At 53.8% G+C, this 21,577-nt stretch overlaps 1 long non-coding RNA gene across 3 annotated transcripts in view; it reads left to right on the top strand.

Annotated features, from left to right (window-relative positions):
* LOC120093741 (uncharacterized) overlaps nucleotides 1–20,758 on the top strand; it is a 26,177-nt gene extending 5,419 nt beyond the window's left edge. The window contains exons 1-3 of one of the 3 annotated variants that reach the window (XR_015626057.1): nucleotides 29–301; nucleotides 18,271–18,379; nucleotides 18,885–20,758. This is a non-coding gene — a long non-coding RNA (uncharacterized LOC120093741). Of the gene's footprint in view, nucleotides 1–28; nucleotides 302–10,385; nucleotides 10,526–18,270; nucleotides 18,380–18,884 lie in introns of those variants that run through there. The other 2 variants (XR_015626055.1, XR_015626056.1) reach the window with 2 other exon arrangements.
* Nucleotides 20,759–21,577: the final 819 nt, after the last annotated feature.

Below are 21,577 nucleotides of genomic sequence, written 5' to 3' on the forward strand. Positions count from 1 at the left end.
CCAAGCCAGACCAACCTGTTAGTTAGATGATGTGGATCCCGCCCCTCTCCCGGTACCACGGCTTTCTGCTTGCCCTACAGGGGCTCTGCCTTGTTGAAGGGGCTTGTCACAGTCCCCTACAATAGGGGCCTGACTGAGGAGGGGGCCTGAGGCTGGGCTGGCTGGGTGGGGCAGGGTGGTCAGTGCCAAGAGGGCAGAGATCCAAAGGAAGAAGCAGGGAGAGAGGCAGGCGGCCAGCCACAGATCGCTGCATACCGGAAGGCTGACGTAGCTGGGCTCGCATTCTTCTGGAAAAGATGAGGCAAGTGTAGCCCTGAGCTCCAAGGGTAAGATGACTGCCCTGGGCGCCATGCCAGGGCTGGCGTTGGAAAACAGCTCCTTTATTATATATCTTCCATCTGTCAGTGTCCCTTGCTGATTCCCCCTTTTCCTTGCCTTATTTCCCTTACTGAGGACCAACTGAGTGCACCCCACTGGCTGGAGGATGCAGGAAACACATGACCAAGGCCAAGAGCTCTTGGCTTTTGGAAACATGACACTGGGTCATGTGAGGAGTCAGCTTGGTTGTTCCCACTGGTGGAACCTCAGCTATGTGGCTAGATTTTTTCTCTCATCCGAAAAATGGGCTGAAGGTTTCAGTCACAAGCAGATAGAGGACCCACTCCAAATAGCTAGTCTGGGTTCAGAGTCCCCTGAGGGGCCAAGGTGGTCTCTGATTGGCTGCAGCTCTGCCTCCAGGTGCCAACCTCCTTGCCCTGCCTTCTCCTTCACCCTTCGTCCCATTCCTCCTCGATGGCTACCCGTACACCTATCTTCTTCATGGAAAGTCTGGTGCAGAAGCAAAGTGCCCAAGGAACTCCCAGAAACTCTCATCCCAGGGCTCAGCCAGGGCCTGCTTTTCCCTGTCCAGGGATGACCTCCTCTTACCCACTCTGCTAGGTCCAGCACAACCTCCAGGAGGAGCACAGAGAAAAATGTGTCTGTAAAACCCAAGGGGACTCAGCCCCTGAGGAGACTGAGGGAGTTACAAATCTGAACCAGGCAGGCTGACTGAGCCACATGACCTATGTCTGCCTGGGGTCCAGGCTTGGTTTCCACTCATGGGCACTTCTGGTTCCCTTGGACACAGAACTCTGCGTCAGGAGTCCATCCTGATCCTGGATTCCAGGATCTGCTGTGGGTGACTGGGTCTCCAGGACAATGTATGCCCTACTTCTGCGGCATGCTATGTACCCCACTCAGCAGCCCGGTGTGTCTGGTATGGCTGCCCCAGCCTCCCACCATCTCCTGCTGGCCTGGTATCTGAATGGCATGTGGTCAGATCTAGTGGCATACCCTCCCTGGTCAGCCCGGAGTGCTCTGAGGGGCAGCCGGTGGCGTCTGCACTCAGAATGGCCTGAATGATCTCTCACTCCTCGCTATAGCCTCCCTTTAAGGTCCATGCTGAGTTCACCATCCTCAGTACAGATGGTGGCGTGATGTGCCTGGTTTCAGGGCATTGACTGTCCATGGTGACTTTGGATGCCACGGGAAGGGCAGGGGACAGAGAAGGAAGCTGTTTTTGTCTCCTTCTTGTTGGCTTCGGTCAGGTCAGTTCCTCTTAACGCTCAGTTCAGCCTGTCACGTCCTCCTGAATTTGACAGGTTCTTGGTAAGTCACAGTCAGCTGCCCCTTCCAGCTGGCATTGAGGTGTTTGTCTCTGAGAGCTTTCCTTGGGGGTGCTCTGGACTCCCTAGATGAATGGCAGACATGGTGGCTATGGGGTGGGACATGGGAGCTATCTGGTGCCTCCTCTCAGCTTTGCACTCTCTTTGGACACTATCTGTAGAGGTGCCTTTGACTGCTACAGCTGTGATTGTCAAACAGGAAGAGCAGTCATAAAAAAAAAGCCCCAAATAAACAAACTCTTCAACTCTGCCCCACCTACTCCATGGTCCTCCCCTGAGTAAGTCCTCCCATGACCCCTGTCCTCCCCCGGCTGTACTTCCTTCTCCTCGGCACCCCTGAGACACATTTGAACAGGTTGCCTCTCACCGTAGGCTTTCCCTCACAGTCAGGGAGGGCATCTACCTTTGCTGAGCTCACACAGGACCCTCTCCAGGCCTTGTTAGGAGCCAGGGCCCCAGGGACTGAGTGCCTATCAAATCTAAGTCTGCTGTAGTAAGGGCAGGAGATGGGGAATATTGAATTTCGTTGGAGACTGCCCAGGCCCTTCCTGGATATGCTCCAGGCACGCATGGGTCTGGACAATGCCAGCTGGCAAGGATCTTTGTGGCCTAGAGATGTCCTTTATCATCCCCAGTGACCTCTGACCTGTCTCCCTTACTCCTGCCTCTCTTCCACGATTTCCTGTTGTTCTCTCTGGTCTTCCCTCATGCTTAGGGAGGAGGGACATCTGGCTGGCTGATCTTATAGGAATGATATTCATGTCTATGTCATAGTTTCAGTGTCTCTTCTCTGTTTTGCTCTCTTTGGGACGGCCTGAGACAGTCCCGTGCACTGGCAGCCTCTCCCTGCATGAGAGTGGCGAGTGCTTGCTGTGTGAACTTTGGTAGGAGTACTGGCCAGCCTTCAAGTCAGCATCAGCGAGTCAGGGGAATATGGGGAGAAAGAGTGTCTGGGAGCTGCTTCAGGGCAAGATGGGAAGGCCTCCATAGAACCGCTCAGGTTCTGTCTTCGTCTTGGTTCTTTTCAAATGATGTCATTTCAAATGATGTCAGTTCCATGATGTCATGACAGAGGAGGATGCTGCCTGCTCTGTGCCTAATCCCTTTCTCGGGGTCTTCCCTGGGAGTAGGGTTGAGCTGAGGCCGCAGTGGAGGCAGGGACAGGGGAGTGTGGCTCTCTAGCCTCTTGAGCATCTTCGTCTGTAGAATCTGAGGATTCCAGAGCGGGTATGGGGAGCAGAGCGTGGCTTTGGGAAGGGTGCAGGGCGTAGAAAGGGTAGAGAGATGAGGTCCCTTCTGTGTGACAGGCAAGCTTCATACACCCTTGGCAGAGGCGCCAGTCAGGGTGAGGAGCCTTCCGGGAGGGGCCTGAGGACTGGAGGAAGAGGAAGAGCTGTGGGGGTGGGGTAGAGGAAGGGTGCTCCAAGTACCAGCTGGGCGGTGCAGATCCGTGTGGGATGGTGACTGAGGTGACAGGAGCTGGCATCACTGGAGTGTCGACAGGTGCTGTGGAGCTCAAAGGAATCCTGACTCCCCAGGAGCCCAGAGGCTGCAAACCAAGCATTTCACCACTGGGCTAAAGTCCTTTGGTGGCTCCGTGTGTGCCCCTCCACTTCCCAGCTCTTCAGTTTCTTTCCCCTGACATTCTACCCCCTGTAGCCACACCTGGATAGTGGCGAGCGGCCACGCCACGTTCGACATGGGACATCTCAGACGTGAAACATTGACATCACGCAGCTTGACTAGACAGTGTTCAGAGCCTCTGAGATGAGTCAGGATGGTGTGGATCGCTGGAGGCTAGCTACATCCTCATACAGGGCAGGCTGTGAGGATCTCGAGACTGGAGGATGGGTGGGTGCTACGGGTACCATTGGCCCAGAGTTGGGACATCTGACTTCTTGTCTGGTTCTCTGCTGCTTAGCAGCTGTGTGATTTGGTCAAACGCCTGGTCTCTCTAGATTCATAACATTAGGCTATGCTGAACCCTTTTTTTTTTTTGAAAAATTTAATAGTTTGGTTCAATAAGGGCTCCTTAGCCAGTTGTCACTGCCCCCTGCTCTGCCAGGCTCACAGGCTGCAGTGTGAACCAGGGCCCATAGCCAGGGAACCCTGGGAAGGGCCGGCATGCCCGCCTGTGTAATGAGGGCAGACCTTAAGGGCTGGGGAGGCCGCAAGGCTAATTGCGCTTTCCCTGTCCTCAACCCACTTAGCCCAATTTGTAGTTATTTATTGTTGGCTGTTGACGTGTTTGTGTCTGCCTTTCGGCTGAGCCAAGATCTGCAAACACAGGGGTGGGTGAGGGCTCAATTCCTTTGATGCCACACTTCTTCATATAGAATCTGGCACACAGTAGGTCTTGGCACTAGTCACTTCTAAGCAAAAGGTCGTCTTGTACACAGAGCATTCGTTCTGCTTTCTGGAACAGAGACCTAATCACCAAGAGCTGTGGGATATCTCGGAGTCCCAGACCCTGAGTGGTCTGTGCAGGAGTCTGTGTGTGGACATAGTGAGAGGGTAGCCTGTGAACCCTGCTTTGCAGTATCTGGTTGTTTGCTTGCCTGGGCTGATTTGGATAAATCCCATGTAGACATAGGGTCCTTGTCCTGGAGTCTCATGAAGGTCACAAACAACCAACTCTCAGAGGCCCGTATTATACTGAGTCCTAAATATCCTATCCCTTGTGTTTCCCATCTGGTATCTGGGGAACCCTGTTATCTCCTTGTCATAGCTGAAATCTTGGTGGTTGGCTGAATATGGCAGCTCACGCCTTTAATCCCAGCACCGGGGAGGAACTCTGTGAGTCTGAGGCCAGCCAGAGCTATGTAGCAAGTTACAGACCAACTAAGGTAACATAGTAGCACCCTGTCTCAATAAATAGAGGCAAATTAAAAGAAACAAAAAGCTTTGTGGTGGAGAAGGGGAGGGTGTCTCTGCAAGCTTCCTCCGATGACTAGAAGTCTGGGTGGGTCTAGAATGCAGAGAAGCATGTACTTGGGACCGAGCAGGGATAGCTCAGACGTGCTAGGCTCATCCTTTGTGCATACAGGACCCAGCATGGAATATTTAGCTTTCCCTGGTCCAAGCTTCAACTGTCCAGTCCTCCCTTGGGAAAACCAGCCCTTGGCCAGTTCTTCAGGTGCTGGGTTCATGCCAGAGGCCTCTTGGCATAATTGTCAGGCTTGCCTCTGGGTGGAGAGGAGCAGGAAGAAGGATTGCACAAGGGGAAACTGGCAGAGGGCCCCTGCTTCCGCTGGCTGCTGATGCCTTCAGGGGAGGGATGAGGGGCTGCAGGGCAGCATAGCATTCCCCAATAGCATCCTTCCATCTGCTTGCCCAGTCAGGAGGAAATGACAGTCTGAGAAACAGTGTCTCCGGTGTCCATCCCTGTGCCCACTTTGCGTGCCACCCACTATGTCCAGCGCACGTCCAGCCCCGAGGATGACTCCTGCAGGACACACACACACACACACACACACACACACACACACACACACACACACACTCAGAACTTGCACCTTAGTGCTGGTTCCATCTGTTCCTTCCTGCAGGAAGTCTTCTCTGAGACTCCGCTCCCGATGCAGCCTTCGCTACAGCAGGGGTATTTCTTCCGTCCATGGTTCTGTAGCTTTGGGTACAGTGAGTGAGCAGTTGTGGGTTGGTATTGGTTTCTATGACTCCTTCGGGCAATGGTCTCTTTCTTCCCTCTCTGAGGACCCCACTTCCCTTCTCCAAGCGCTTCTGGAATCTGGACCATCAGAGAAAGCACCAATCCTGCTCTCCCCTGCTCTTTGGTCAGGAAATGGTTTCGTGATTCTGTCCTCGGTGCAAGCCCTGGGCCAAGCAGTAGGACAAGACCAGGCAGAGTTTGTGGCTGGAGATGCACCCTCTAACCCCAGGAGTGAGCATACTGCATGGTCCCCAAGACCAAGACTTTCTGAGTTCCAGGATCGCTTTCTATCTAGCCTCAGCTTCCAGCCACCCCTGTCTGGCTGGTTCCAGCCTTCTCACCTTCCCCACCCCCTCCACAGCACAGGAGAGTTGTTTAGGAGTTGTCCCTCTCCCCCGGGCTGCTTTTAGAGTGCAACAAAGAGTCATTGGGAGGTGGACAGCTGACAAAGGAGACTGGGGGAGTGGTGGGCATGTTGGAGATGCTTATTTGTAAGCCCAAATCTCTCCCCCAAGCTCTGGAGTCTGCCCTTTATCTGGCCTGATAATAGACCGAAACCATGCCAGGTGGCAGCAGCCTACGGTGACACTAGGCTCTGCTCCAACTGACAAGCTGGACAGATCTGGTAAAGAGCAGCTAGGCGGGGAGCCACCAGGCTCTAGGTAGCTCACACGGAGGACAGTAGTCCTCAGTGCCCATGTAGGAGATGTGCAGAGGTCTGGAACCTGAAGCCTCAACTCCAGTTCTTGGGTCTCTGTGTTCCTAGCATTGACATGGTCCCAGCATCTTCATGGTCCGCCCTCGAGTGTTTATGACACCTGCTTTGCCACTAGTGTCCTGCTGCTGCTAGGCATCTGGATGGCCTCCTCTTCATCCCCTAGTGTCTCCCCATTGACATCTGTTGGGGATGCAGAGAAATGTGGGAATTTCCACAGTAGCTGGTATGTAAATGCCAGCCTGCTCATGGCCTCTTCACTGTGTCCCAGGAAGAAAGTAGGAGTCCTTTCTTGTGTCTCACAATTCTTAGGTCAGTGTTCAAGCATGCTACCATGTCCAGACAGGCCCAGTGCTACTGCACCCCATTTTGTAGCACCCAGCTTCTGCCCCTACTCCAGCCCCCATCATGTTTAGGGGCTCAATTCCTCTGTTCACTTCTGAGTTTCTGGAGGGAGTTGGGAGGCAGGGATAAAATATGAGCTTGGCATAGACCGAGGAGAGGTGCTGAAGGGTCCTGGGATGATGCAGGCAAGAGGGCGTGACCGACGGGTGCAGCTGGGTTTCAGATATGTCCTGCAAGACTGGGCAGCAGGAATCTGATGACCTCAGTTCTTCTCTGAGGTGCCTTCGGCTGTGTTGAGAGAGGACAAACAGCACCCGGTACGGCTGGAATCTAATGACTGTTTGCAGTGAACTATTCCTCCACATGGGGTCTGTGTGGTTGGGCTATCTCTCTGCAGTCTGTGTATCCTCATGTAATAGGAGCCCAGGCTGGGCTTCCTACCCACCTATTGGCCCCAGGGCCCTGCAAACTGATGGTAGCAGATGAGGAGAGGAAGGCAGTGACACACAGGAACACGGGAGCAACACGCCTCACCCTGTCTGTCTCAGATCTCTGCGGTGTGCACAATCTCACAGGGGACAGCCCTAGAGACACCCACACTCCCTCACAGTCCTCAAGGCCCAGGCCTGCATGTGCCTTTCAAGTCCTTGAGGGACCTTACCTCCACTGCCTGTAGACAGCCCCTTCCAGGCTTAGGGAACTGAAGGTGGCCTGCGTGCAAGCCTCACAGGTTTTCCACATCCCTGTGACCATCCACAGGGTGGATACTGTTTTCCTTTAGCTACTGGAGATGTCATGGTGCTGCACCTCAAACCACTTACCCAAGGTTAGCCAACTTGGTTGACAGAGTAATAGTAACCCCACTCCTCACCCCACCCAGTGATGTCTGTGTCCTAGTCAGAGCAAAGGGGACTTGGTCGATGTAAGGGAAGGATTTGAGTTGGGGAGGCAAACCTGGCTTATCTGGGTGGGCCCAGGGTCATTTCCTGAGCCCTTTAGATTGCAGATGTGGTGAAGACCTCCCTCTCGAAGCTGGAGGAACCTAAGGATTGTGGCTGGCAGTTACCTTACAAGGTCACGAAACAGCCTGGCTAGCGGACATCCTGACTTTAGCCCACCGAGATTCATGTCAAACTTCTGACTTTCAGGACTGCAGAAATGAATAAAATTTGTGCAAGATAGTAAGTAAAACACGTGGGAAGCCATGGACCTCGTGGCGATTTTTATAGCGGCATCAGGAAACGAGTGTCCAAGACCCCGTAAGCGGCACAGCAAGAGACTGACCCTGGATTTGGTTAGATAAGCTCTGCCTAGTTGTCTGTCTGTCCTCTCTGCAGTCCACAGGGGATGGAGAAGTGCTGTGAGAGAAAGGGACAGGGAGTGGACCACACACTGGGGGAGAGTGCCAACTCCTCTGAGCCCCATCTCCTTGCCAGTCTCCTGCCATGGAGGTCAGGAGGCCTGAAAACCTGGCCACGGTGACCCATTTTGATTTTGCAAGAGTTTTAGTGGGGAAGGGTAGGAGCTGGCCTTCAGGGGGTTGCTTGGATTCTATTTCTAGTTTGTAAGCTATTTGTAGTAGAGGTAGTGGGGGTGGGGGCATGTGGGAACCTCCTGTTGGATGTGTGTGTGTGTGTGTGTGTGTGTGAATGTGTGAATGTGTGTGTGAATGTATGTGTGTGTGAATGTGTGAATGTGTGAGTGTGTGTGTGTGAATGTATGTGTGTGTGTGAATGTGAATGTGTGTGTGTGAATGTATGTGTGTGTATGTGGGTGTGAATGTATGTGTGTGTGAACGTGAATGTGTGTGTGAATGTGTGAATGTATGTGTGTGAACATGAATGTGTGTGTGAATGCATGTGTGTGTATGTGTGTGTGAATGTGTGAATGTTTGTGTGTGTGTGTGTGAGTGTGTGTGTTTGCTCCCCTGTGTGAACACGAGTGTGGGTACCTAGCTTGTCCTCCGGGTGTGTGTCTGTTCACATTCCCTCATGAGTAGACACGTCTCAGCATCTGCTACAGCCCACCTCTGGGTGTGAACGGGCGAGTGTCCGCTGATATCCCCCCCCCCCCCTATGGGAATGTGTGCCACCATTGTGCACGTGGGTGTAGAACATGTGTTTGAATGTGTGGAGGAGATACAAGTGTGCCTTTACACCCCTAAGTGGAGGTGAGGGTGGGGGTGCCTCCACTCACGCCTCTGCTCGTGAGCGAGTATCTGGGTGAGTGTACGTTTCTCTTTGTGTGCATGTGTGCATTTGTGTGGACCCAGGGCCGTCCCCTCCCCCACAAGGCGGCATTGCCTCACCCCGTGACACAGCCGCTAATGACTATTTGCTATTGTCTGTGCATGGTGGCATCACCTGCTCTAATGACAGTCTCCCTGCCTAATGACTTGGCTCCTGCCCCATTATTTGTCAGCCATAGGGCCACTGGCCTGGTGGCTAGAGAGATGTTGACTAGCTCCATACATTTCCTGCTGGGTGTCTGTGGGGGTGGGGGCAGCACCGATTCCACCCCCTCCCACAGCCCTCAGGGTGCTCGCGTGGGCCAGGATTTCAGCTGGCAGGTAGCATTCCTAGGCAGAAAGCCCCAGGTGTGGGCTCTGCCTTCTTTCTGGGCAGGGCTGGGTGTCTGCTGCTGAGCTGATGATAATTCTTTCTCCGCTGCCCCTCCCGACAAGGTGCCCTGGACCTCAGCAGGCAACCTGATCTCCTTCCGTCACCAGACAGTGCCTGCCAACACAAGCAGAGATGTCCTTTCTGAGAAGGCTTCTCTGAGCCCAGATGCTCTGGTCTGGGACAACCTCTGAGGAGCAAGGGGGGTGTGGAACTGCCTGGGAGTTCTTGAGACCCTGGGCAAGTTCCCTTGTAAGAAGGCGGCCAGCCCTTCTCCTTGTATCTCAGTTATAACTGAAATGATGTTAAAGTGGCCTCTGGATCCTGAAGGAGGAAGCAGAAGGTTTCTTGTTCTTGCTTGCTGCCCCTTCAGTGAACGTATAGCCTCTTGTTTGTATTCTCATGGCTTGGAAGTGGTTTTATCTTCATTACCCTTCTTACAGGTTTGCTTCCCCGACTTGGAGTTTGCTCAGATGGCAGGGGAGCCCAGGACCATGCCTCGCTCATAGAGATTCGCTAAACGTTTCCCCAGTCTGGGAGATGCACACCCGGCTGTAGATGTGGGTCCTGAACTGAGTGCCAAACTCATCTTACATCTTCACAGTCTCCCTAGGTCTTGACCCAGCGTAAAGGGCTTCTGGTGCTCTAGTGACTGGGAGGAGGGAGACCGTGTGCTGAGAGGCTGTCACAGAGGGACAGTCAGGGTGACTTTCTCTCTGCACCCTCAGCTTATGAGACCTTATAAGTAAGGAAGGGAGGAAGGAGCTGATGTGACGTGCAGGCTCTCTCACCTGTTGAGTTGGTGTCCCTGTCCTGGTGGAAGCACTTACTCCCTTGAGCTGGTGGGAGCACTTACTCCCTTGAGCTGATGGGAACACTTACTCCTTTAAGCTGGTGGGAACACTTAACTCTCTTGAGCTGAACCTTGCTCCCATTACCTGCAACAGGATTCCTCAAATGTTTGTTGGTGACTCACTGGAGGGTCATGAGGATGGAGAGCTCATGTATCACAAAGCACAGTTTCATGACAATACGTATGTGCCGGCCTCTACGTAAAGTATATTCTGTACTGTGGGCTGACAAGAAATAACCCGTGACAGATAATCTGCCATTTGAGGGAAGGACTAGGGACAGTGGGGACTTCCCTCCAGAGTCTCTGGGAAGCCAGAACTCTATAGTCTGTCCTGGTGTGGCACCTCCAGCAGAGGCTCACCCCTTCTTACCCCAATTCTCAGAACCCCTTCTCTCCACATTTCCCCAGAGAAGGTCTGGTTTGGCATCCAGTAGTAACTAGAATGTGGTTGCTAGGCAGGCAGAGAATAAAGGAAGGCCTTCCAGGCACACCTGTCCCATGAGCCATTGCTCTGTCTCCTGCAATCCTGAGCCCTTAGCCAACCTAGCTCATGGCTGGGGCAAGGGCATCAGAAAATGCTTTTCATAAAAGCAGATAATGGGCTCAATGGTAGGAGTGCCAGCACTCAGGAGGTTCCAGCAGCCCTCACCTCCAGCCTGGGTGAGCTGGGGAGTTGGGGAAAGGACTTGGTTTCAGGGATTCCGTGTCTTCCCATAAATACCTCCCACACTGGTCTGATTGGTGGGGTGTGAACGTTGTGTGGTGTATGCACGGGTATACATACTTATGTTCACGCTCACGGAGGCGAGAGAGACTTGAGTATCCTGCTCTGTCCTTTTCTACTGTACTCCTCTGAGGCTCACCCCCTTGAGGGAGGGTATCTCACTGAACCTAGAGCGAGGCTGGAAGCCAGCAAGCCTCAGGGACCCTCCTGTCCACTTCGACAGTGCTGGGTTACAGGAGCGTGTAGCCACACCCAGGGTTTTGCATGGGTGCTGGGGGGTTGAACTCAAGTCTTCATGCTTAGACAGCAAGCACTCTTATCCAAGGCACTAACTCCCCGGGCCCATTGCTTTTATTAAAAAACCTTCCTGATTCCCTGCTCCCTTGTAAGCCATGTTGGCTAAGGGCTTGGGGTTGAAGGAGGAGAAGCGGGGTCCCTGGCCCAGGTGCAGGGAGCGCCTACCTTTGTTCTCCGCCCAGCCTGTACCACCCTCTCCTACCCTCTTTCTCAGCTCCATGCTTGGTACCCACTTCCTCTCAGGCCTCTGATTTCTGTGCTCACCGCACGGATGGTGAAATAAAGGTGCAAAGGAGTCAAGTTCACACAAACAGGAGGTACTAGGACCAAGGTTCCTTCCCAGGTCAGTCTCTCCCCATAGCTTCCTGTGGCCATGTGGGGAGCCCACTGGGTTCTGGTGAAGATGCAGCACCTACAAACAGCTTGGTTTCTGGGGCTGAGAGGAGTGGACCTGGTCTCGGAAGGGTTTGCAGTACACCGAAGGACGCTGCTTTCCTTTGAAGAGAGACCGACCTCTTCCAGGCTCTCCAGAGACTTCTGCCCCCATATGACCTTATCTGGGGCCTCCCCGAGAGTCCAAGGGAGAAGTGGGGAGAAGCTGCTTACCGAGGGGAGTTTCATCAGGGAGATTGCTTGATTATCAAGAGGGGAAAAAATTGCAGCAAGAGAGATGTGGCTTCGATTCCAGAGTGTTCCTTGGCACTCCTTAAGGGCAGGGACTAATCCTCTAGCAAAATGGACTTAATTAATGCTCGAGAGCTGAGACCTATGAGAACATTTGCAAAGTAGCATAAGCAAGGTAGTTGAGCACGCAGTAAATTTTGCATCTAAGCTGCTGAGGGGACGCGGAGTAAGCCATGGTTAGAGCAGGGTGGGGTCTGCCGAGGAAAGCTTCCCGAAAGGGCAGTGTGGGGATAAGCTGGGAAAGACCAGGCTCTCTCTGCGGTGGTGGGAGGCAGCAGGCAGCCGGCTTCTCAAAAGCATCATTGTGGAACCCTCCAGTCCTGAGGGACCCCACACCCTCGACCCGACTCAGTGACTGGCTACTTTGGGAATTCACCCTGCCTCCTGGGTGGGGACTGTCCAGTAACATGCCTGCCCAGCCCTCTAGGTGACATGGAAATGTGGTATGGCCTTAAGCCAGATCCTCCTCTCTGGAAAGTTTGGGGAAATGGATCACCTAAGTGTCTTCTCCATGGGAGAAAGGAGGGACAGGAGCTTCCTGTGGTCAAACCAAGGGAGAGTCTGAGAGGAGCTCAGAGACACTTCTAGAGCCAGCTACCTGTCTCTTCAGAGTCAGAGTCTCTCTTATCCCCAGCGACCTTCCTCCAGGCTTCACTGCTTCTGGGCTGCAGCCTGGGCATTTGCACATCTGAAGTGGGACTTCAAGTAGGAGACAAGGATGGGGAAGAGGGAGCCTCTTGGGTAGCAGGATGAGGCTAGGTTGGGTAGCTGAAAGGTTGCAGGCTTGGCTGGGGCTCTCCATTGGAAAAGGCTCTGAGAAGCATTGGTGTATGGTAGCTCTCTGGACCTGGCATGCAAACCAGGATGTGGTGGTTGTCCCTGGTAGTCCAGATCCTGGCATTTCTGGGTAGGCCACCTGTCCTGCGATCTGAAAGCTGCAGCCTGTCTTACCAAGGATTGGTGGAGAAGGTCCTTGACCCCAGTGGCTCAGTTGTACCTGGGCTTTACTTCCATTTCGCCCTACCTCTAGGGGTGTGCTGGTACCGGGACCGAAGCATTTATTTGGGGATTTATAGCCACTTTATAACTGGCGTTTAGGTGTGTGCCTACAACAACCTCAGAAATGACAGCATTTGGTGATCATCGCTTGCCCAGCAAACTCAACACAGGGCGACTGTCCAGAGTCCCGGGGGAGACACAGTAGGGTGATAGTCACTGGGTAAGTAGAGTGACCTGCCCTCCTCCATCCGTGATCTCCAGAGAGAGAAGACTATGAGACAGAGGCCGTGCCCAGAGTCAGGGACCTGAGGAGGAACAGAGATGGTGGGTCACAGGTGGTCAGAGGTAACATGTGGAGGTCAGAGGTAACATGTGGAGGTCAGAGGTCACACTTGGAGGTCAGAGGTCACACACAGAGTCCAGAGAGCCGCTGCATCTGAGTCTTGTAGGGTGGCTTTGCTGCTGGCCCTCACTCAGTAGCTTTCCCGCCTTCCCGTCCTCAGCCCTGTGCCTAGGTTCTGTTGTCAGCACCTGCTGCCCTGGGCCAGCGCCTGGCAAATGTAACCATGAGCTCATGGGGCGGGGTAAGTTGGCAGGTCCCCGATCTCCCTGGAGCTGTGGCAGGTGCATGTCACAGCCCTGGGCCCGGCGCCTTAGTAATCTCTCTTCTGGCCTTCCCGCCTGTAAGGAGGCAACTCTTCCAACCAGCTAGCTAAGCCTCTGCCACCTCAGAGTCCAGATCAGTGGTGTGAGGCCCTAAGATTAAACTACAGAAAGGATTTCCTGCTGGACAGATGGGATGGGTGGGGGGGTTAACATCGGGAACAGACCACAGGGCTCTTGCACATCCACTCCCTCCTTCAGTTCGCCTTCTGTGGTGAAGGAGACAGGAAAGCAAGAGGCCAAAGAGGCTGGAGAGAGAAGGGCTACATTCACCTTCCAAGAGGGAAGTAGCCACGTGGAGTGAGTGGACTGTTTCTGTCAGGTACCTCTTGAGTCTGAAAGGAAAAGCAGCAAGATGGGGCAAGGCAAGACAGCAAGACTGACTTCCCAGGTGGAAGGAAGTGTCAGGTGGGGCTGTTTGAAAGGCTGTGCTGAGAAGAGATGAGTGACCCAAAAAGGGCTTTGATGGAGCTCCGAGTAGCAGCCTCTGTGTGTCCGCACACACATACATGTCCACCGTCTGTAGTAAGAGATATTCCTGCCCCGATGGCTCTGAGCTCACAGCCTCTGGGCTGTCGAACTGCAGGCCCTCGGGACGGTCGGCCCTTTGCTGATGGTTTGGAATTTATTTAAATTTAGGTGCCACGCAGTTTCGATTGGGGACTAACTCGATCTTCAAATGCCCTCCAGTTTGCAAGACCCCTTGCCTCCGTTCTGAAGTCTCCATCCTTCTAGGGGTTTTTCTCTGACCCTTGTCCAAGGACCCTCTCCTTTACCCGAGGGCGACCAGGTATCACAGACGTTAGGTAGTGGTGGGCATGTTCCATTTCATCCTCGTGAGCCTACGTCCTTGTTTGGACCTCTCACCTTCATGTTCCAGCAGCTACAGGCTGGGACTCCTTAGTGAGCTCACACACGTTCCTTAAGATGGTGCGGAGGGGCTCACTCAACGTCGCACACCAAGTTAGGGGGACACACGCAGTGACCCCCATTCCACGGCTTCTCCTGCTGTGTCCCCATGTCTCCCTAGTTTGGACAAGGCCCCTTGCCGTCTCCCTTTCTGCCCTTCTCCATAGTCTTCTCACTCTTCCCGCTCTGACCATGCAAACCTGTCCATTTCTCCAGGCCCAGCGGCCTTCGTTAACTCTGGAACCTTTCTCCCCAGGACCATTAGCAGCACGGGATGTTAATTCCCCTTCCCTAATGGGTGCGCTAATGACCCGACTTCTAACCGGGCTCATTTGTTTCCTGGGATGCGTGACCTTGGGCTAGTTACTTAGCATTCTCAACCCTCTGGCTTCTTATCTGTAAAACGGGGCATGCGGTTCATTCGGAGCACAGAGGAGACTTGGGAAACTCCAGGGTGAAGCCTAGGACGTGGTGGGTGTGGGTGGAAGACAGAGGTGGCTGCTTCGGCTGTGGTTTAAGGGGAGCCTCACTGGGAAGGGCTATGTCGTTGGTAGCGGCGAGCCCCTACTTGGAGCTTAGGGTGGCCAAGGAGTGAGAAGAAAGAGCGAGTGCGAGCACTGGAGGATCTCCGTTTGGATCCTCGCCCCACCACTGGGGATGAGTGGAGCTCGGTCTCTGAAGCTAGCACCCTGCCTACTCCGAGGCCTCAGGGGTTAAACGGCTCAGCTCGGAGGGTGAACGGGGACCAGCCTTCTCACCACTCTGTCTGTCATCTCTACCGCGTGTGTGTCTGTCTGAGAGGTGGGCTGGCCTTAGTACCTGGGTCTTCCTGGTCCTGGGTGTTGCTTCTCATTTCCTAACTTGGAAGCTTCCCAAGGGCAGGGCTGATAGTATTACCTTGTTGGTCTAGCTACTGTTGAGAAGAGATGATGTCATTCCTTGGAGCCTCTGGGCTGCTCTGCGGAAAGCCCCAAGGATTCTGGCAGGATGTGGGGGAGTCATAGGCCCTCTGGTGTGCCCAGAGGCCTTGTACTATCCAGGCGACTCCTGAGCTCAGAGCCTGGTGTGGATCCGGAGTGTAACTATCCTTCTTAGGAACTATCTAGCCAGCAGTCCCTGGTGCAGTCCTCAGGCCCCAAGTCTGTGATGGTTCTGCTGAGGCCTGTGAACCCCATGGCAAAGGCCTGTCTAGTGTCAGAGAGAAGGAGCCTTCAGTGGAGGGTTGGGTAGTGGCTTCCAGCTGCCTACCCCAGCTGCCCTCTGGGCAAGCACAGCCAGAAATACAACATGATGAAATTACTGGTGTTTAATAATCATCGGTGACATCCATCAACACCTCTGAGGTGTTGAGTGGCGTGTGAGGCGCTAAAGATAATAATTTGGCTGAGATACCCCGAGTCCTCACAGTAGGGGGAGTTGCAAAGTAGGAGAAATTCAGATAAATATTCAGGGGCAGTCTGCTCCAGGAAGGGCTTCCAGGGTGCTGCACGCTCTGAGGTACGCGCCTGACCCACTCACAATGGCGGGGTGTGGTTGTACACCAGCACAATCAGAGACCTGAGAACAGTCCTGTCATTTGGGAGCAGGCAGGGCCTCTTGCCATCTGCAGATAAAGTCACAAAGGAGTAGAGGCAGGCAGAGGAGGGTGCCTCCTGTCTGGGAGAAGTGAGCAGCCATGGAAGGGGTCTTTGAGCAGGGCAGATATGGGCTAGAGTGCTATGGGAGGCTCGCCTTCTGGTTTTGCCAAGGAGGATTGATGGGAGGCACGGGAGGGGAGTGAAGCGGGACTGTGAGGCCGGTCACCGACTTGCATGGGGTGGAGGCTTTGGTATAAGGGCTCTGATACTGGGGGAGAACTGAGGGCCACATGGGCACCGTGGCTCTCTCAGCAACTCCTTTATAGGCCTCAAAGGCTGATCCTCCTCACAGTGCCACCTCCCCTGACCTCTGGGAGTGCTTGTGTGCTGGAGGGACAGGGGATTCTGGGGATGAAGCCATGACAAACAGCTTGTCCCAGAGGTCTCTCTTCTCGGTGCCAAGAGGTCTCTCAGACCCTCCCAGGGCCCCAGGGCAGAAAGGACAAGGATAGATGGTATCGATGATCACTGGTTAGACCTAAATGACAGCCCTCACCTGCACCTCAGAGTAGGCCCAGCAGCTTCCACTTTGTTCAGCTTTGGTACCAGGCACAGAGGACAGGAGGGGTCTAGGCAACAAAAACTTCTGGCCCTGTCCGCGGGTCCTTACTGTCTGTACGCTTGGAGGAGACGTCTGAGCGGGGCTTGTGCTGTGGGAAGCACTCACCCTCCAGCACTGCTCAGCCACCTCGGCCTGAGCTCTGGTACACATTTGCCTACCACCCAGGACTTGCTGGAAGCAGTATTAGGCTACTAGCCAGCCTGTGCCAAAGTGCTGAGGTAGCGACAGCCTCTGGGCCAGAAAGTTCTAGCCAGCAGAGGTCAGCGGAGAGAGCCAGCCCCAGGAGGGGGAGGGGGAGAGAGAGAGGGGAAGAAAGAGAAGGAGAAGGGGAGGAGGATGGGGAGGGAGGGAGGGAGGGAAAGGCACACTGCCATACCCTGTCCATGCACTAGGGTCCCTGCTTCTGGAGTCTGGCTCTAGCAGGCTCCCTGCTCCCTGCTCCCTGCACTTCATGTGATGTGGTGAACTCTGCTTGTCTGCAGGGCCCTCCAATACAGGTATCTTTGGATTGCTGCTCTGAAGAAAGAAAAGGGGCATAGCCCAAGCTCTGTCTGTCTGTCCTGGCCCAGGGCTCGGCTGGCAGGATAAGGGAGCTATGTCTGGTGATAGATGTCTATGTGATAGCCATTAGGTATCTATGTGGCAGCCATGCTGTCCTCTCCCAGTGTCTTCCTGCTCTGCTCTGTCCCTGTCCGGGGTCCCTCTTCTCTTCCTCATTCCTCTCAGCCCATTCCTCTCCTGCTTCATGTTCCCCATCTCCTCGCCCACCTTCTCTTTCCCACCACCTCCAGTGTTCGCTCACCTCCTCCTGGGGCTCAGTCTCCCCGAGTTCAAGCTGTCTGCCTGGGTAGGAGATCATCCCGTATCCTACATGAATCCTGCCACCAGCATGTCCCTCTCCTGCCACCTCTAGGACAGCTGGGTCCTAATCAGCAGCCTAGTGGTGCCACCTGCTGCCCACCTGGTAGGCAGTAGGGCTGAGGGGGGAGTTTGGTCCTCAGGCCTTCTTCATCCTTCCTGTCTCAGAGCCCAGGTTTGGGGCAGAGAACTTGACAGTGACTCCTAGAGGTGAGGCTGGGGATTGTAGCTTCTGGCCAGCGGCAGCCCCTTCCTGTTGGTAGTCTCACCCCAGGTTCCTGAAGGGTCTCTCAGGTTCGTCTTGGAGTATGTACTATTGTGTGAACACTTGGGTATGCACTTGCCTGCACTGGGTGTGTGCACACTTGTGCGTGTGCATGTTCTGCTGCCGTGCACTGTAGGTTCCGTGTCTGACAGCAACTTGGAGACACATAGGTGCCTGAGAACTGAGGATAGCTAGGGCTTGTACGGGGTCCATATACCCATGAGGGCCTGGCTGTTTGCCCAAGTTAGACAGATGAGCACACTTGTGTTCTCACACGCTCATGATGGAGACAAGCCCCTAAGAAGGCCCTTGTTGCCCTGTGAACTCTGGGAGGTGTGCTGGGGAAAGCAGTGTGTGCCCTGTGGTTCTGAGGCATGGCAGCCGAAATGGTAAGCACACAGATATTTGTAAGCTTTTAAAGAAATGCCAGATTGACCCAGGACACTATGAGTCCCCAGTCACTTAAAGTCTGACTCAGTGGCCACTTGAAACCACAGGAATGAGAAAGAGGCTAAGTTGTCCCTGCACCTCATCCACCCACCCACCCACTCCAGCAGGGCCGGGGCCCAGGAGAGTGAGGACACCTCCCTGCGTAGCTCCTTCCGTGTGCAGCCTGTGCAGACTGACTCTGGACCATGCTAGCCCCACCCAGTGGCTGAGCTGGGGCTGTAAGGATCTTATCATGATGACTGATGTCAGAATCCCCTCTAAGAGCAGCCAGACCTGGCTCCTTCAGGAGAGCTGGGTGGGCTCCCTCCTTGGTTCTCATTTCCTCCTTCGTAAGGGAAGATGCTTTTACCTCCCCAGGGTCGCTATACTCATGGCCATGCGTCGGTGCACAGGAAGTGATAAGCAAGTCTGTTTTGAGAGCTGACAGCTGCCACAAGCCCTTTCTACAGCATCCCCTGGATGAGATGTGAGTCACTTGTGTCTGGGTAGCCAGAACACTCAGGTTCCCATTCTGGAGGCATGAGTCAGCCCAGGTTGGGGAGGAGGGAGGTCACTGTGGGGTCAGATGCTGTACCCAGGCAGGAACAAACACAAGCTGCCCTTTTATCGTGATACCCATTGCCAGTTCCTGGATCTCTGAGTGCCCTATCGGTGTGTGCTCAGGTTAGAATGACAGGGGCTCTGGGATGTGCATACCTCTTAGACAGAACGTCTGTGAAAAGGCCTTACAAGCCCCCATCAGCTGTTGTTCCATCCCTGGTCTGGTTCAGCCTGAAGAGCCTCTCACTGGCGTTGGACTTCCAGAGCTCAGCCTGGGCACAGCCTTGTCTGACTCCTTAGTTTTTCATGCTTTATCTTGGTCTAGCCTGCCCTATGGGGACCCAGACACGCAACTGCCTAGGATTTGGTGAACATTTGTAGGGGGCGAATTCCTGTTAACCCCTTCATCTAACCTCCACCCTCTCTGACAGGGATCCACCCAGCGGTAACTAAGGATGCTCCTTCAGTACAAAGGACAGTGCCCGAGGGCCGGCTGCTGACCCCATCTCTATGCCTAGCAACAGCCACCATTTTGTTTTTTTCTTTTTCTTTCTTTTTTTTTTTTTTTCGGAGCTGAGGACCGAACCCAGAGCCTTGCACTTGCTAGGCAAGCGCTCTACCACTGAGCTAAATCCCCAACCCCAACAGCCGCCATTTTAACCTCTATTTTGTGTCCCTTTAGCACCTGGCTTCTCATCCTAGGAACCAAGAGCTTGTCAGTTCTTCCGATGTCACGTACTAAAGGATGAAATGCCTTGGAGAGGCCTGTGCAGGCTGAGGAAGGAAGGAAGGATGAAGTATGGTGACAGGCCTCTCTTTGCCTTCCAGGCATGCAGACAAAGGCTCTGAGCATACACCCACACGGGAACACATGGGCAGGGAGTGGTGGCTCACACCTATGTTCCGGGACTCCCGAGCTGAGGCAGGAGGATTGTGAGTTCCAGGTCAGCTTGGGTTATCTAGTAAGACCCTGTCTCAAAAGTGGAACAAAACGAGAAGGGGAAGAACAGAGTAGAACAAAACCATCAGGCAAACAAGATGGTGGGAATGATCTGTCCATTCCTGGGATCACAGCACTAGACAGGCTGAGGCAGGAGCCAGCATAGGCTGCATACAGGGGCAGAGGCTGGTATGGTCTCAGTCTGAATACAAAACAGGAACGAATGAATGGAAGCTGTGAAACCTCCTTCCCCCGCCCAACAAAAGGCACATAAACCCATAGAGAAACTCAGCACCCATCGGGCATCCTCTGAGGCTGAGCCCTTGACAAGCACTGGGAGACAGTGGACTCATGGGAAGGGCGAAGCTGAAGTTGCCCAGGCCTGTGGGCAACAGCTCTCAGACACACAGGGAAGACACACATCGACCGGCATTTAGTTCTTTTTCCATCCTTGTTGGTTTGTTTGAGGCAGAGGCTCACTATGTAGCCCAGGCTGGCCTTGAACTCTTGATCTTTCTGTCCTAGCCCTCTGGGTGCTGTGATCATGAGCTATACCCCTAGCCTGGGCTCTTTTTCTTTTCCTGACTTTTGTAAAACTATCCCAGAGAAAAATCAAGCCTGTTGAACTTTGCAAAACGTGGACCAGCAGCTTGGCTGGATGGGGAGGAGGTCTCCTACTTCACTCACCCTTGGTGTCCGCCATATTTGATCCCTGCCTGCTCTTGTCTGAACAGTAACACTAGGGACATGGCAGAGGGGTCCAAAGACAATGAGGTGTGGAGACTTAAACCAACAAATATGTACTTATTATTGTCAACCCAATGTGGCCACGCCAGTGGGCAAAGGTTCTGCTTCCTGTTTTCTGTCTCCTCGAAACCTTCACCTTTTCTGAGCCTCTGGGCCTGAGGGAAGGTCTTGGCCACAGTGCACTGTGGGAAGAACCAGCCTGCTTCTCCTCTGGGCCCCAGAGGCCATAGGCTTCCTGAGTGTTTAATGCTGAAATTCCTCTCTTAAGCTTTGACTGTGGCCTTGGTCTGGCCCTGCCCAGCTAAGCCTTGGGTCTGAACCTCTGGACACAGAGGTGTGTGCCCAGCCCATGCCTGGCACTCTGTCCCTGACAGTCAGGGTGAACAGGTTTGGCTGCTTGAGTTGACTGTATGGCCTTTGCTTTCAATGAGATAAATGAAGTCGGAACTTTTGGTGGCAGCCGATGAAAACGTTTTGAACCCTGTTTGTGGAGTCCTTTGTCACTTGTGGAGAAGTCAGGACCTGAAGGTCCTTACTTATAAGTGCTATGTGTGTGTTTCCTGTAAGCAGACATTCTCCTACTTAGTTACGGCACAGCCATTAGATCCAGGAATTTAATATCAATGTGTTACTGCCACCTCATTGCCAGACCTCATTCAAGTTTTACCAGTCAGCCCAACAGGGCCCTGTACACAGCGAGAGGAACTGGATACAGTCATGTGTTGCTGTCCCTTCTCTTTTGCCTTTCCTCTTCTCCCTTCCCCACCCCTCTCCTCTCCCCTTATCTCCTCTTTTCCCCTTCTCTTCCCTCTGTACCCCTCCTGTGTCCTCACCTCTCTTCTCCTGTCCTCTCCACTCTCCTCTCTCCTCCCCTCCCCTTTCCTCTCTCATTCCCTCCCCTCTCCTCCCTTCCCCTTCCTCACCCCCCCCACTTCTACTTCCTCTCTTCCTCTCCCCACCTTTCTGCTGGGGACCAGACTCGAGGAGGGGGTGCTTGTCTATATAAACCCTTTATTCTCCCTAACCTCCATCCTTCCTCCCTTCCTCTCTTTCCTCTGCCTTCCTTGCTTTCTTTTTTGTATGCTGGGGATTGAACCAAGGGCCTTGTGCATACTAGACAAATGCTCGCCCACTAACCTGCCACTTCTAGCTCACAGTTACCGGGTCTTGTTAGAAACTTTTTAACCTGGGAAAGTTTCTCCCTCTTGGCACTGGTGAGTTTGACACTTCCCTGAGGATAGTGGAAGCCTCCCAGTCTGGTTTCGTCTGATATTTCCTCCTGATCAGATTCCACTCGTGGGTTTGGGGTAGAGTCATAGAGTCAGCGCCACAGTCTTCCTGCGGTGGCCTGGCAGGCAGTAAGTGACTTCAGTTTGTTCCATTACTGGAGATGTTAACCTTTGTCCCTTGGTTAAGACGGTGTCTGCCAGGTGTCTG

Source organism: Rattus norvegicus, chromosome 7 (assembly GCF_021556685.1).
Source record: "Rattus norvegicus strain SHRSP/BbbUtx chromosome 7, alternate assembly SHRSP_T2T, whole genome shotgun sequence".
Lineage (NCBI taxonomy): Eukaryota > Metazoa > Chordata > Mammalia > Rodentia > Muridae > Rattus > Rattus norvegicus.